We start from the raw sequence: 12,428 nt of genomic DNA, 5'->3' as shown, positions 1-12,428 counted from the left end.
TGTGTGTGGGTGTGTGGCTGGGGGGAGTTAAACAGTAGCATCTTTAAGACTTTATTGATTTACTTTTACTCTGGATAAATGGACAAAGGAAAAGAAGAATTTTACTTAAGAAGACTGTCTTAGGGAAGTGCCTTTCCAAGCCTCTTGTACAAGATTGTTTCTATAGCACGAGGTGGCATACTTGACATTGAGATGAAACTGGTAAGTTACTTCTTAGACACGTACATTTTTCTTGATGTTATCTCAGCCACCACAGTGTCTCATCCCTCTCTCAGAGCCTCTCTGACACAGAAACTGTGACTTGACCAAGTTGGAAATGCCCTGGTTTTTTCCACCAGAGAATGCTGAGGAAAGTCAAAAAGTCCCAGAAAGGAAGGTGCAATCATAACAGAAAGCCAGCTGGGTTCTGATAGAAACCTGCCTAAACATCTCCTAGCTTGCCTGTGGGGGAGACCATGGTCCCAGGTGGTTTGGTCTTAACAGGCTGATGGAGAGCCCTGGGAGCACTAGCTCTTATATGCCTGTAATGCCAACACCACAAGCTACTAATGTGTCAGGCTCAAGGCACATTAGTTAGCCTGTGTTCCCAGGGTTCATCATTTTGGACAGGACACCAATATGCGCCCGAGCCTTGCATTTGTTGCTCCATCCCTCCGACGGCTTCAGAACCTGGAGTGCTGAAATCCTCCACAAAATGGAAAATGTCTTTCTCAACAGAGCTGTAATTGTGAGGTCACTAAGTCATGTTTGCATTTTAACTTGTGTGTAACCATAGCCATCACAACAGGACAAACAAGAATCAGGGCCAATGCTTGGTGCTATTGTATTCCAAATAAAATGAACAAAACATGCAGGAAGAACTAGAGTGTAATAAATGTTGCCCCTCAAACTGAAGACCATAATTGGCTGTTCCATCACCACCTTTAAAAAAAATTAAGGGACTCCTGCTTTACATGTTTGGGCTTTTTTACTGTCAAGTTATATGAGGGCTTGGCATAGCTTTTCCATCTACTGTTTTAAGCAATGACTGACTTCAGTGTGACAAATTGCTTTATACCATGGTTACAGGAACCTATGCTGCAACAATTAGCTTACAATTTCTATTGCTAGAGCTAAAGCTCAGGTTTCTCTTTGATATGAAATGCTTTTTTTTTTTTAACTTTGAGCCAAAGCTAAAACAGAACTAGTTAACAAGCAGAGCTATGCTGAATTCAGGGGCAATACTAGCAAAACCAAATGCTAAAGGAAGATAAGGTGTTATATCAAATTAAACAAAAAACAGCCTTGCTAATTTTACTTCCATTCAAACCTGCAGCCAAAGTAAAACCAGCATGACTGTTGTCTTCCCTGGAATGCCAATTAACACCTGTTGGGTATTTGTACTATTGTTTCAAAGCTGAGGAAAGCAAACTGTTGATAAAGAGGAAAATATGCAAAGATTGTTTTATAAGCAAGCAATTAAAACTAAATCTATTTTAAAATCACTGGCAGCATTTTCTTTCCATGAGAACATAAGACACCTTAACAAAACAACACATCAGAAGAAAGGATGTCTTCCTTGTGTCTAATTGACATAGAACTCAACACAGACCCATGGTAGGCATTGTGTGGTCAAATAACCTGTCAGAAACTTGTTGTGAGAAGCATCCACATGCAACTGTTCGTCACGCCATCCTTACTGTACACATCAGAGTCCCCTGCCTGCTAATATATGGGTCCATAGGAACATGGACCCACCTATATGGAACTGTGGACTTGAGGCCACTAAAAGAAAACAAACTGTTGTGCCCCCTCAAATGCTTTAGCAAAAAGTCATTTGATTTTTGGAAGAAGGTCTAAGCAAGACGTACTTAAGGATGCAGAAAGGGAAGCTATGGACTTTTATAAATATATTCCTCCTCTCTGGCCTTCTGGCTTCTATTGTCAGGGATTTTCAACACCTATTACCATGTGGGAGGCAGCCACAAAAACCACCTGGATAAGTCTTTGGTTAGACAATAAGTCTCTTACAAGGAACTGGATGCACAGTTACTCACAAGAGCAAAGTGCTCAAAACATAGCCAGTTCCTTTGTAATAGGATAATTTAAGATGAGTTATTAAAAAAAGAAATTAAAATTCTGGTACTGCCCTCTGGGGCCCACTGACTGAAGCAAACATAGGAGAGTTCTCAAAACTTTGGCTGGAAAAGGCCCAACCAGTTTTTGTAGTACTGTTACTAAATGCTGGAAACCTTGACCTACTTATTATGACTGAAAGGTCATCTCTCAAATGAAATGTCAAAATTAATGAGTAATTAGCACCTAGAATCCAGGCAGATAATTAATTTAATTATTATGAAGAGGAGGTCTGCTATTTAATATACAATATGCAAAACTGTCTTCTGGAAGCAGTGTAAGACCTTATTAAGGCAGGCATTTAGCAAGCAAGACTAAGTAGGTGTATGGTATAGGGCAGGGGTTCCCAAACTGTGGTATGTGTACTCCTGCGGGTACGCATGACATCTCTGGCAGGTACTCAGGAGAAACTGTGTAGTGGTGGATCTAAATATCATTATAATAATAATTGGCATTTAAGAGGCTAAAATATAAAACATGCTGGTAGAGCTGGTAAATCTGGAAGGGGGTATGCAACAGGAAAAAGTCTGGGAACCTCTAGTCTAGAGAGTCTCTGTTATAGATCTTATATGCTGCTTTTTAAAATTATTTTGTCTCATCTTGTAAGCCTTTGTTTGGAAGGGTGGTGTGTGTGTTACATATAAAACACACACATTACATTAGATAGATAGTTAGATTTCTTCAAAAATAAAGAATTCTATAATGCACATCTATGACATTCCTGTTTTTCACTTCTTGAAAAATATATCTTTTGCATTTTTTCCTATTTTACATAATAAAAAATCATTTAAATTAAAGAATTTGATCACCATATAGAAAGCTAAGAATGGAAATAGTAGCTGGAAGAGTGTCAAAAAAATTACTAAGCAAGCAAGCACTGGTTTGATAAATAAAGTAATGAAATACTTTGAATAACAAGAATACATACAATTAAATATTAAGGAGGAACTATACCATCATTATCCATCATTATCGTTTCCATTTCTGCTTAGAAAATTATAATTTATGGGCCAAAAAGAATAAAGTAATCATTTAAGAACCAGAAACCAAAGGTTAACAGCTAGGGAAATACTGACAAATACTTTCAAGGTGTGCTGTGCTATACATTTGCATATTGAGAAAGATATTATACGTAGGGTAAAATTTGCAAAAGCAATCAGCACTGGCCTGATTTTTTTCCCACTGAAGCTGATCATAAAACTCCCAGTTCCATTGATTTCCTGGAAGCAAATGTAGTCCAAATGCTTTTGAAAACCCCTCGTTTAGATTATGGGTCTGTACAGAAGTTACTCTTTTCATACTATGAGGCCACCAAAAGTGCTCTGTAGCCATAACAACAAACATTCAGGACTGCAGACTGCTTTAAAAATGGAGGGTCACATGAAAAGTTAAACCTCATCTGATGTAATATCAGACAAAGGTTCTCTAGGGCAGAGCGCCCTATTGAACCTGTGTACAGATGCATATTGGCCATTTCTACACATACCCCTGGGGGTAGTGGGATTAGCCTGAAATTGCCATTTTGAAGGCACATGAAGGGTGTGTGTCTGCATGTGCGTGCCCTTCATGTGCCTTAAAAATGGTGATTTTAGGCTAATCCCACCTAAATTTGATACCTGCATAAAGCAGGTAGCAAGTTTAGGCACGATTAACTGAGTCACATTAGCCTATGTGTAGATGCTTAATGCACATTAACACATCTGCACATGGGCTGATGCGACTTAACTAATTGCACCCAAAAGTTAATGCACCTTAATGCATATTAGCACACCTACATGTAGACATGTGCCTAAATCGCCTTAATGCACCTTAAGCAAAGGCACATTACATTTTAGCTCACATAAATATATGTGTAGGCACAAGGGTTAATTTTGGCTGATACCATCCACATCCCAGAGGCCTTTGCAGGGCTGGGCTGGTGGTCACAGGCAAGCACTGGCCCAGCCCTGACCTCAGCCCTGCCATGCTATTGGTGGGGAAGCAGAAAAAGCTCTGTCTCCTCCCTGAGCAGCCAATCAGGGGGAGAAAGGGAGTTCCCACCCCCACCATGCACCCTCACCCCTGCAGCTACCCCTGCTGGGTTCTTAGGGGAGGCCAGGCCAGGCCTGCATATCAAGACAGGCTCCACATCTCCAGCAGCAGCAAAGCTGAGCTGGCAGCTGCATGCTGCCACTGTCAGGAGGCTCAGGCAGGGAGGTAGGGGAAGGGAACCACCCTACCTCATGGGCTCCCCCCAGCTACCCCAACTGAGATATTGAGGGGAGCCGGGCTGGACCCATGCAGCTTAGGAGGCTCCATTTCACCCCCAATCTCAGCCTCTTGACAGCAGCAGCCTGCAGCTGCCAGTTCGGCTTTGCCACAGCCAGAGCTGGGGCAGGGGATGGGAATGGAGCCCCCCCCCCAGCCTCATGGGCCTGGCCTGGCTCTCCTAAAGACCCCAGCAGGGGTAGCTGGAGGGAACCTGCATGGTGGGGGTTCCCCCCCAAATCCTGCCCCAGCTGTGGCAAAGTCAAGCCAACAGCTGTGTGCTGCTACTGTCAAAAGACTGAAGCAGGGAATGAGGGGAAGACAGCCCCCCTTCTACACTTGCTGGGGTCTTGGGGTGAGCCAGGCTCTATTTCCTCCCATCCCAGCTCAAGGTGTGGCAGCCAGGAGGCTGCTGCTGTCAAGTGGTTTGCTGGGGGGCGAAGGCAGAGGGTAGAGTGCCCCCTCCCACCACATAGGCCTGGCCCAATTCTCCCCAAGACTCCAGCAGGGGTAGTTGGGGGAGGGACTGCACAGCATGGGGGGAGGAGGGGCTCCATCTTCCCTCCCTCCCTTCCACCCATTTCTAGGCAGTCATCAGCTAGTGGGGGGGGGGTGCTGGGGAGTGGGGTGGTCTGACACCCTCCTTGGAGGCTACTGGAGCAATGCCACCTGCTGGTTTGGGCCAGTGCAGGCAGGCTTCAAGCCACCCACCCCCCTCACCCAACCAATAGACAAATACCTGTTGCGTTTGAGGCACTGTAACTAAGCCACTTTTGTGTAAAGCGCCATAGTTATAGCACCTCCCCAACAGGCAGCCCAAACATCTGTATGCACCCTGGGATAAATAATGAATATTTTCCCAGATTCAGTTTTCTTTTTTTCTTTTATATTCACATACACACGATTTTACCTATATATGTATATGGCTCTGTGATGTATGTTCATGCACGCATATAGTATGTGAATGTACACATACAATTGAACATAAATCTCTACAGATGTCTATAAAAATGCATGCACCATGTTATGCGTATGCGAGCACACACACACATACACTGACTAGTAAAAGAAAAATATCACATAAACAATATACATAATGTAGACACACGCTTTTCACATAAATATAGGTGTGATTAATATATCTAGCTGGATCTATATCCTTTATTATTATACTGATATTTAATTATATCAATAATTATATTACATTTTTGTTCTATTTTTACCATTATTGTATTACATAAAAATGCAAAGCCACATCTTTCATCACTGCAGATTATTTATAGGGCAGAACTTATGCAACAAGTTACAATGGAGAGACACCCTGAACTTGTGTGTTCTTTCTCTTTATTCTGATGCGACATGGCTGATGAGTAGAGATAAATGTTCTGTGCATCTTGGAAACGTAATACTATGCTGGCAATTAGAGATTTCTATGTCTGACAGTTTTGTTGCAACTAAGTTTGACTTTGAGATCTGCTTCCTAGCTGCTGCTGCTAGCATGTGTATATGTGTTTTGGTGCTGCTTCCTGTTTCATGAAACTGCTGTGCAGCTACAGTGTGGGGGAGGTGTTTGATGCAAACAAAATTTTCCAGGGAGAGGCAACAAACTATTTTTTGATTTTCACGACAGTATTTTGTTTAAAATAAGAGTGTCTTGCTGAATGCCAGTCACCATAAACTCTCCTCTTTAGTTTAATGCTCCCACAACTCCACCCCCCACAAAAAACAGATAAATGTGACTCAACATTGAGCTGATCATTATTATCCTTAATGACCTATGGGGGCAGGGTTGTCAACTGGGGGTGCGCATACCCCTGGGGGTACTTGGACCAGTCCTAGGGGGTGTGCATGGGCGGGCAGGAATGGAGTGCTGCTGTCTCCCAGGACCAGGGCCGGGGCAGGGCCAGGGCAGTGGCATCCCTCTGCAGGGCAGGGAAGCTTGCAAGCGGCAGCCACTGCTGCCACTACCACACACGAGCCTGGTGAGCTTCCCCACCCTGCCCTGGCTCTGCTTGTGGGAGGCGGCGGCGCTCCATCCTGGGTTCCCTGCTCCACGTCCAGCTGCATGCCATCCTTGCTCGGCATTTGACTGCACACTAACCCCCCTCCCCACCCCCACTCAGTGTTTGGCCACACGCTAACCACCCACTCCCCCCCACCATTTGGCGTCTGGCTGCCAGAGGTACTTAGATAAAAAAAGGTTAAAAACCCCTGAGTTATGGAATAGTAAAATGCAGGGAATGTTTCATACAATACCATACAGCAATGCAGTGGTCAACAACCTTTTTCCATCGTGGGCTGGAATGGCTCAGCACAGGTCCAAGGAAGGTTGGCACTAGGACCCAGGCACTGCTGCCACTGGCACTACTTCTTCCCAGTGCCCAGCTGCAGTGTGGCACAGGCAAAGCCCCCACTGCTGAACAGTACCAAAGCTCTGTGGGCTAGATTGAGTTGTTCATGTAACAGCATTAGCCCATGGATTGCAAGGTGCTGATTGATCCCTACAGTAATTATGCAGAATACTGTAAACTTGTGAATATTTTCCGTATTTCTGAACATTCCTGTTCCTGTAACAATGCTATTGCATGAGAATCTGTTTTCACTTAAAGATAGAAATTTAGAGCCCTCATATACGCAGAGAAAAGCTTGAAAATTATAATCCTAAAGCAGTTATTTTCAACATAGCACCCTGGGGTGCCACAAGATACTTTTAAGGGTGCTATGCAATATTAGTACTGTTAGATGTGCAAACACTTACATATGATTCATGTGATAGACCCAGATATTTCATACAGGAATCCACAGTGTTAAAATGATCCTGACTTGTTGTGGTCTTTCTGAGTCCTTGGCAACAGAAAAATTGCTCTATTTTTCTGCAGTCAACAAATGAAAATAAGCTAATAGCTAGCATTTTCCAAGGGGTGCCTTGAATCTAGAAAGTTTGTGAATCACTGCCATAAAGGTTAAAAAACAGGTGGCAAATGTATCTTGAATTTATCCTCACTTGTACTTATGCCACCACACTGGAGTTGAAGACTAAAATGTCCAGATCCTGTTGGTGCCTCAGGGAATCCTAGGCAACATGAATATAAAATTTAGTCTCCTCCTCTTCTAATTTCACAGCATCTGGAGTTCTCAGCAATGAGGTGATTCACAAATACAATTCATATTAGCCTCATGTTGTCCATTCAGTTGTTCTGTATGAGGCAAACTCTTTTTTAAAAGTTTGATAGTGAAAAGGATTCAAGGAGTTCTGTTTCCCACTTTTACCATAGATTCACACACAGGGCTGGTTTATATTTGTTATTCAGCAGTCCACATCAAGCTCCTGCTATAGATGCATCAGGGAAATTCCCAAGAATAAATACATTTGTATTATCAAAAATCACCCTGACTTCAAGTAATACAACTTCAATAATGGCTTTACTAGTCTAGATGTACCTTCTGTAGCATTACAGCTATGCTGGTTGCAGACCATTGATTGTGGAACAGCTAAAATCAAATATAGATTATGCATTTCCCTTTTTATACACACATGTAATTTTATATACCATTTTTGAGGTAAGAGTGGACTTTAAAGCTAAAACACAGGATCTCATTACTCTAGAAACTAATTTTCACACAGTTAACTTACTAAAATTCAGTTTCCCTCCTGCTGTTCAAAAATTCTAGGCCATAGCCATGCCAACTGTAATCTACCTGTTCTAGCTTTAAACATATGAGTACTGCCGCTTTTTCCTTTAATTGATTCCTTGTTGAATTCAGTGTTAACTAGATGGGCCATGACAAGTCCTATGTTATGGGAGCACTCTACCAGTATGTTATAGCTCTTCAGGTACTCCTGGTAAGAATGGCTTGCACTGCATCAGTCACTACGTCATGAATGTTATGAAAACAGATTCTAGTTGGCACATACATCATTCTACTCATTACATAATGCAAGAGCAAGATGAGATTGAGATTGGGCAGAAAAAGGGTACTGCAGAACATGGATAAATTTAGTATTTAACAACTCAAACAGGCAAAGACGAGTGAACAATATCAAGTAGAAATTAAAACCAGGTTTCAGGCTCTTGAAGAATTCTCCAAAATGAATGAAGAAATGATTGAAAACGAGGTCCTAAGTACCAACAATCAATGGAACTCCATAAAGTATATCTTCAAAGAGAATACAGATAAAACAGTATAAAAGACAAACAGAAGAAACAGCTGGGATGATAACGAATGCAGGCAAGTAACAAATAAAATGAAACTAACAAAAGAAAAACTCCAATGAAACTCAAAACAACACAGATGCAAAAGTCTGGAAACATAAGGAAATTCATGCAAGAAAAAAAGAAAAAGTCTACAAAATAAAAAGCATCAACTTTAGGATATTAAGGAATAATACAGGAGAAATAATGTAAGAAATGTCTATAAAAGAGTCAGAAACTATAAACAAGGATATCAAGCACCTACATCAGTCATCAGCAACAAAAATGGAAACATCCTAGTAGACAAGACAGCAATCATAGCGAGACAGTGAAATTATTTTGTAGAACTATTAAACTATCCAACAGCCACTGTGCCAGTAGAACAAGAAAATAGCATCAGCAAAAATAGGAGAACCATCTTTTGGAGAAATGAGAACAGCTATAGCAAAACTTAAGAAAAATAAGGCACCAGGAACTGATAGTATTTCAGCTTAAATGAAAAAATAGAGGAGAAGGGTTTTATAAAGAAATCTGTAAATTAATTCTCCTTATCTGGAAGTCATTAGTTCTACCTGAAGATTGGAGAGAAGACTTAATATGCTCCCTATCACCGACGGGCCTTCTTGTCCCCTCCAGGGCGCTCTGTTTTCCTGGTTGGTAACTATTCCCCTTGCGGACCGGTTTGTCTCCGTGGGTGATCTTCTCTCGCGTCACCAAACCTCGCTCTCTCCTGCCACGACTTGGTGTTTCCTTAGTGGGGCTGGGCTAGTGCACGGGTCCCTCGGTGGCCCAGGCTTGGCCCGCCGGTTGCACATGGGGCTCCACCACCCCTTACACCCTGGCCTCCCCCCACCTCTGGGCTCCACTTCTCTGATCCGGCTTCACTGCTTCTGCCAGCTTCTCCCACGGCTTACTTACTCAATCCCACAGACTGTAGGATGCCGCTACCTTTCAGTTGACCTCCTCACTGTGACCTACACTGGAGCCTAATCCGCACCCTCTATTGACCCCTCGCCACAAGCCCTCCACCTGGTGCAGCTCTTCCCATGTTGTCACTAACTATATCACTATCCCTCCACCAGATCCTAAGTAGCCTGGGACAGGAGGGGAAGGGATTCCCCCCTCAGTAGCCCTCTGGTTTTCCCATTCCTGATCCTTGACCTGACGTCCCTGGGTCTTGGTGGCGATCCCGCCCCGATCTCCCTTCAGCCCGGGGATTCTCAGTCTTCTGCCCTCTTCAGTGAGTCCCACACCCATCATTGCAGAACTTACTTTGGAATCCCCGAACTCTTCTTGGATCATCCTGATCCTTTGTTGCTCACCCAATCTGTCGCTCCTCGCACGATTAGGCATCGTCCCTGTTGTCAGGCTCTTGATCAGGGTCACCTCCTCCTCCAGGGCTCCAGCTCAGCGGGCTCTGTCCCCGGGGTCCTCTGCCGGTGCTTTCCCGTCCTGCCGCACGATCCTCGAGCTATCTGCCGCCTCCAAAGTGGCGGCCACCATTTTTAAATCTCCCGGCCGGCGTCTGACGTCATCGTCAGCTGCCGGCCACAGATGTACATAGACGCGGCTGACAAGCCGTGCAGGTTCTCCCTTCGCCGCGGCATTCCTCTCCACCTGTCCTTCTGGTAAGTTTTCGAGGCTTCTTTGGGTCCCGGGACACTACCCTCTTCAAAAAAAGCAGCAAACTGGAGTGTCAAAATTACCCTATTAACAATCACCTCTAAAATATTTTCTAACATCTTGCTATAGTGCTACTACCTTATGCTGAAGAAATTCTGGGAGAATACCTGTGTGGATTTTACAAAAAAAAATTGACAACAGACAAATCTTCTAACAAACAGTTGAGAAAAAATGGGAATATAATGAAAGCATACACATACTGTTCATAGACTTCCGCTCCTTTTCAACCTAGCACGGGAAAAAGTAATCAGGAGTATAAATAACATGGGGAGAGGAGATCAACTGAATGGAAAGCATAAAGTCCCCACATATGCTGATGATATAACTCTCATAGGTAAAAATATGAACGATAGCCAACAAATAAAGCAAAGAGTATCAGACAAGTGAACTTGGACAAAACCCAGTATCTGCTGGTAAATAGGGCAGCAGTAAATGAGGGAACTCGCATAAGGATAAACACCACAAATTTTAAGCAAGTGATCCACTTCAAGTATTTGGTTGCATCATAGCATAGGATGGTAATATAAAGGAAGAAATTAAAGGGAAAACAGAAGCAGGAAATAGAGCCTACTTTGCATTGCATGGTAGACTTCCAAACTCATCCCAAAGAATATTGAGCTTCAAGTCCATAAAGCCATAATAAGGTCACGAATTCCCTGTGGCAGTCAAACATGAGTTGTCTCAAAAGCAAATGACATATTTCTAGATTGTCTTGAAAGGAAGAAATCTTTGCTCTCATAACATAAGAATGGCACCTAAGAACTAGTAAGTTATATCTACTGTACAAAGACCCAACTCGACATATAAAATCAAAGCACAAGAACTGCAGTGGCTGGGGTATGGCAAAAGAATGGAGGTGATCCAGACACCAAAGAAAGTACTCTTCAGACTGCCAGAGGTGAGAAGGCCACCTGGACCACCAAGACAAAGATGGCTAGATGACATACCATCAGACCTATAGAAATGAAAAGTGGATGACTGGAGGTTGGAGGCAATACAAATGGATGACCATGGTGGATGCAGCCAAGAACCTCTTGGGCCTATAGTGTTAAATTACACATGCACACAAGTGTAAGCTGCCAACTCTTTTTAACAATTCTTTTAGGATTCATCTACAGTGGTTTTGAATAAAACAGTGTTTTTCACCAGTCCTACCATTAGTTCAGCTCCTCCAGTGGAAGTAACAGTGGGAGCACTATAAAAGAAAAAAAGCACCAGAGTTTGAACGATCTACATCTGCTGTGAGCTGAGTCAGCAATAGCAACAGTAAAGTAAAAGGCCAGTGTAGACATGCGCTAATACTGCTGTAATCATTGCTGGTGTTTAACTCAGAAAATATCACAGTGGAACACCAATAGCCAAACTCTTAACGTATGTCTGCTTACTCCAAAATATTCCTTTTTGGTGGCAGATTAAAAAAGTTTAACAAAACAAGACAAGAGAATAGCTTTTGATCTGATGTGACTGAACAGAAAATGAATAGCTCAAACAAGCATATGCCAGTGCTCAAAGTCTACATTTGTTAGTGATCAGGCTCTGAAATAGACAATTTTTTATGGTCAGAAAAGCATCAACAGTGTTTTAATGTCTATGTCTATATGATATTGTTTCAAGACAAATGAGAAAGGCGGAAAATACATTAGATTTACTGTTTGGATGTTTAAAATTAGCTTGAAGAAACAACAGTTTGTCCAGACTGTTTTCATTGAAGATATAGATACAAAGTTAAGGCTATGGTCAGAAGAAATAAGCAACCAAGTTACAGGAAACAAGAGGGATATATTTGTACATACCAGTGATGTGCAATCAAGCCTCAGTCAGAAGATCATTTGGCTAAGTAACCAAATGACTTACCCAGTAGGATTAGCAGTCTGAGAGCTTTCTGCTATTGTGTACCTATCGGGTCCTCTGCTATTAAAAACACCAAACTAAAAAGAAGAACAAAAAATGAAAACGAAAAAGCCCTCATCTCTCTTGTACTTTTTTATTTTTTATATCCACTCTTATTTTGGCTTCTTCACTAGCCTGTATCTACTGAGGGATGTAGGCATTCTTCTTTTGATTTTACAATAATTTTTAGTACCTAGCCCTACCCAACATATGCATAAATGCTTCATTAGATTGGAGTCTAAAAGTATTTTAGTATTTGTTGCTTGTGCTGTAGGATTAGTTCCATCATTCACGTTTCTA

This window comes from Crocodylus porosus, unplaced genomic scaffold (genome assembly GCF_001723895.1).
Source record: "Crocodylus porosus isolate Cpor-Errol unplaced genomic scaffold, CroPor_comp1, whole genome shotgun sequence".
Classification (NCBI taxonomy): Eukaryota; Metazoa; Chordata; order Crocodylia; family Crocodylidae; genus Crocodylus; species Crocodylus porosus.
The sequence above is the reverse complement of the archived record's forward strand: the minus strand, read 5'-3'. Positions refer to the sequence as shown.